Below are 5,000 nucleotides of genomic sequence, written 5' to 3'. Positions count from 1 at the left end.
TATATATATGAAAGATGGTAGAATGCAGTAACGCATTTTAATAAAGAAATACAAACATATACATACACACACACACACACACACACACACACATATATATATATACATACAAATCATGTCGAAATAACTAAATGAAACAAACTAAAAGCATGGATGATCTGTCATTATGAATGAATGATGACAATTTGGTACTATGTACAATAAGAACAATAGCAAGATAATAATGAGATAACTGATTACGTCACTATGTCTGCGTGTACATTTGTCAGCTGTTTAAACATATCCTCTGCCTTTTCTGAAATGGAAGTAAATCAATGAAAACTATAAAGGAAATATTTATCAGTCATTCCAAAAGCAAAAGACGAGACACACTTTTGGAAGATAAAGAATAAAATCGACCACTTCCTGGGAACCAATGTTTTTTTTTCTATTATAGATAAGCTACGAAGTCATACCATTAACACTGAGTCCGAGTTGAAATAGATATCTTTTTCACATCGCGTTTTAGATATTGGTGTCTCAGGGATGGGGAAAGAGAGAGGGAGATAAAGATAAGGACAACATCTATCAAAGGAAGGAAGAAAAAATATACATATTGATAATACATACCACGTAAAAAAGGCACTTTCATTTCAGAAAATGTATCTACAGTTTATCCCAGAGTAAAAATCCAAAAGCGTGTTTAAAATATCTATAAAACACATCTATTTCACCACCATCAGCATATACTGCAATGTCATGTCATCGAAACTTTCATGTCAATGCCATCCTAACACTCAACGAAAGTAGTAGGTAGGGGGTGTAACTCAGAGGTAGAGTGCTCGCTTCGCATGTGAGAAGTCCCGGGTTCAATCCCCGGCACCTCCACAATCATTGTTTAGCTCTTTGGCTGGTGCAGCGGCGACGCGGCGGCCTCGCATCCCGGTGGTCGGCAGATCGAGCCCCGTCCGAGCTCGTGGGTTTCCTCTGTCGCCTGGCGGTCACTGGCTTGGCATCACGGTGGTCGGCAGATCGAGCCCCGTCCGAGCTCGTGAGGTGCCACTGTCGCCTGGCGGTCACTGCCGTGGCTGGGCATCACGGTGGGTGAGGACCAAGCTCAGGTCGAGTTTACACTCGTTGGCAGACTCTCTCATGAGTCAGGATGATACTGATAATCGTAATAACAGCAACAAGAACAATGAAAAAGAAAAAAAACAGCAACGAAAACAATGAAAAAAACAGCAACATCAGTAAACTTATTTCCTGTGAATATTTCTAATTATTCATTCGTGTAATGGAAGAAAAAAGAGAACGAAAGATTTATAGTGATACACTTTCTGTACTGTTAATTCAATTTCCATGTCATGTAAAAGTCTAAATCAAATTAATTATAAAACAGGCCCGTAGTTGTTGATGTTCATGCACTGAAGGATGGTTCATAACTTTCTTTTTTTATAAATCTTTTACGTCTTATATTTTGTTATCTTCGGTAAATGTTTATCTCCCTTCGATTTATACCATAATGGGAATTTTTTAATCAATTGGTGGGTTCCGAATGGAGTAAGATATTAAACATTGTTCCCTTTGATTACGCCATGTACGCTACTTCAGTATCATGTGTGGTGATACTGTTAGTACTAACAATATCATGTTGATAATGTTTATCATCATTGCATTTATATACCATTGTATTGCTGCTGCTGATGCTTATGATATTGTTGTATTCTTATGATTATTATTTCCATGTTTATATTAACATTATATTGTTGATGTCATCACTATTATCAATAATAGAAATCATATCACAGTCAGTTATCATTGTTATCCTCATTTTCATTATCAATATCTAATTGCTGTTATTCCTTTCCTTATTCAAGAATAAAAAAAACGCTATTACCAATATCATCATCATAACCATCATCATTCACAGCAGCGACTTTGTTATCATCACTACTGTTAGTTGTTGCAACTGCATGCAATGTACAAACTCGTCAAGAACTTGGCTTGTTTATTCCAGTTGCCCATGAAGTTGAAAAGCTTTCATTGGCGAAAGAATTTTCTTTGGTATTAACGAGTAAATTAGATTTAGTTATTTTGTCCATTACTGAGGATTCGCTTATCGTGTAATGCCCTTCCTCGGGTTGCTTTGTGTCATCTTTATTTTCGTTTTCAGTCTTCCTGTCATTATTATGATCGCCATCATTATTGCGAATTATATTTTTATTATACTTATTGTCAGTGTTAATAATACTGCTATTGTTGTTTCATGTTATTATCACTGTTAATTATTATTACGATTATTATTATAATCATCTTCATTATTATCATCATTAATATTATCATTACTAGAATTATTATTAATAGTAGTATTAGTATCATTATTATCACCATTATTAGAGTTATAATTATGACCTTCATCTTGTCATAATTATAACGATAGCAGTATTAATAGTTATCAATGATATTTATATTAATGATGATAATGATGGTGATGACAACAACCACAAATGATGATAATGATAATGATGATGTAAAATTGATAACGATTAATAATGACAATAATGATAGTTATGATAGTAATGAGGATAATGATAATATTAATGATAATAATGATAGTCATAATGATGATAAGGATAATAATAAGAATAATGATAATAATAATGACAAGAATGATGATGATGATGATAATGATAATGATAATGATAATGATGATGACAATAAATTAGTAATAATAATAATGAAAATAATGATCATAATGATAATAATGATAGCAATCATAACGATAATATAAATAATAATACTTTTACAAAATTAGAATGATTATGATGGCTATAACAATAACAATGAAAATGAAAGCATTAATGATAGTTATGACAAGTATAACAATAATGACAGCAATACTAATAACAATAATAATGGTGATGATAATCATAACAATAATGATAATAATAAGAATGGCAATAATTGTAATCCTCATGACCATTATCATCATTATCATCATTACCATCACAATTTTGGTTTTATAACGTTAATATCACTATAATTACAAATATAAATCTAGATGTTCTTATAAACAGAGTGAATTAATAAAGAAATCAACAGTACCGTATGAAAAAAAAAAAAAAAAAAATCTGCGAAGGCTTACTGCTACTGTTACATAACCATGAGAACTCTACGGTGTAATGAGATGTTCTTACTGTTCTTAGACTCATTGGGCTTAGGTTATATTATAGTCCTAGTTTATGGGCGGCACCGCGGCCTATTTATGGTCGGGATATTGAGGATTTTCTTTGAGATTACTTTGAGCTCATTAGTGCGAACGCTTTTTACCCTTAGGGGCAATGGTGGGATATACAAAGGATGTGCGTTTGATAGAAAATCGGTATTTAAGTTGGAGTTTTGTGATGAATTAAAAAAAGAAAAGGAAAACACACACACTGTATGTATGTATGTATATATATATATATATATATATATATATATATATATATATATATATATATATATATATATATATTTTATATATATATATATATATGATATATATATAAGCATGTAGAATATAGTATATTTTAATATAGAAATATATATATATATATATATAATATATACACATATGTAATAACTAAATGAAACAAACTAAAAGCATATAATCTATTTATATATGATTACTATATTACTATGTACAACAAGAACAATATTAATATATACTGATTTATATATATATACATATATCAGCTGTTTAAATATATATCTGTATATATATTATATAATAAATATATATAGGAAATATATATCAGTATAACCAATGTTTTTTTTATATTATATATATACGAAGTATACATTAACACTGAGTCCGAGTTAAAATAGATATTTTTTCATTATATATATTGGTGTCTCAGGGGAAAGAAGAGAGGGAGATATAGAAGAAGGAACGACTTCTTATCAAGAGTAGGAAGAAAAAATATACAATATAATATATATAAAAATAATGTATATATATTATATATAAAAATGTATATCTATACATTATATAGAGTAAAAATAAATTTAAAATATCTATAAAACACATCTATTTCACCACCATCAGCATATACTGCAATGTCATGTCATCGAAACTTTCATGTCAATGCCATCCTAACACTCAACGAAAGTAGTAGGTAGGGGGTGTAACTCAGAGGTAGAGTGCTCGCTTCGCATGTGAGAAGTCCCGGGTTCAATCCCCGGCACCTCCAGAGTAATTGTTTAGCTCTTTGGCTGGTGCAGCGGCGACGCGGCGGCCTCGCATCCCGGTGGTCGGCAGATCGAGCCCCGTCCGAGCTCGTGGGTTTCCTCTGTCGCCTGGCGGTCACTAGCTTGGCATCACGGTGGTCGGCAGATCGAGCCCCGTCCGAGCTCGTGAGTTTCCACTGTCGCCTGGCGGTCACTGCCGTGGCTGGGCATCACGGTGGGTGAGGACCAAGCTCAGGTCGAGTCGACACTCGTTGGCACACTCTCTCATGAGTCAGGATGATACTGATAATCGTAATAACAGAAACAAGAACAATGAAAAAAAAAAACAGCAACGAAAACAATGAAAAAAACAGCAACATCAGTAAACTTATTTCCTGTGAATATTTCTAATTATTCATTCGTGTAATGGAAGAGAAAAAAAACAAAGATTTATAGTGATACACTTTCTGTACTGTTAATTCAATTTCCATGTCATGTAAAAGTCTAAATCCAATTAATTATAAAGCAGACCCTTTGTTGTTGATGTTCATGCACTGAAGGATGGTTCATAACTTTTTTTTTTTTTCTATCTTTTACGTCTTATATTTTGTTATCATCGGTAAATGTTTATCTCCCTTCGATTTATATCATGATGGGAATTTTTTTTTATCAATTGGTGGGTTCGAATGGAGTAAGATATTAAACATTGTTCCCTTTGATTACGCCATGCACACTACTTCAGTAAAATGTGTGGTGATACTGTTAGTACTAACAATATCATGTTAATAATGTTTATCGTCATTGCATTT

The 5,000-nt window shown here is 32.3% G+C and overlaps 2 non-coding genes across 2 annotated transcripts; both read left to right on the top strand.

Annotated features, from left to right (window-relative positions):
* The first annotated feature begins 795 nt into the window (after positions 1-795).
* On the top strand, positions 796-867 carry TRNAA-CGC (transfer RNA alanine (anticodon CGC)). Its single transcript has one exon. It is a non-coding gene; the product is annotated as a tRNA-Ala (tRNA).
* A 3,275-nt stretch (positions 868-4,142) lies between these two features.
* TRNAA-CGC (transfer RNA alanine (anticodon CGC)) lies at positions 4,143-4,214 on the top strand. The gene has a single exon. It is a non-coding gene; the product is annotated as a tRNA-Ala (tRNA).
* The last annotated feature ends 786 nt before the right edge of the window (positions 4,215-5,000 follow it).

The sequence above is a fragment of the Penaeus japonicus genome, unplaced genomic scaffold (genome assembly GCF_977035675.1).
Source record: "Penaeus japonicus unplaced genomic scaffold, GWHDUDI00000001_assembly GWHDUDI00000023, whole genome shotgun sequence".
In the NCBI taxonomy this organism is placed as follows: domain Eukaryota; kingdom Metazoa; phylum Arthropoda; class Malacostraca; order Decapoda; family Penaeidae; genus Penaeus; species Penaeus japonicus.
Note: the sequence above shows the minus strand (reverse complement) of the source record. Positions and strands in the feature narration are given on the sequence as shown.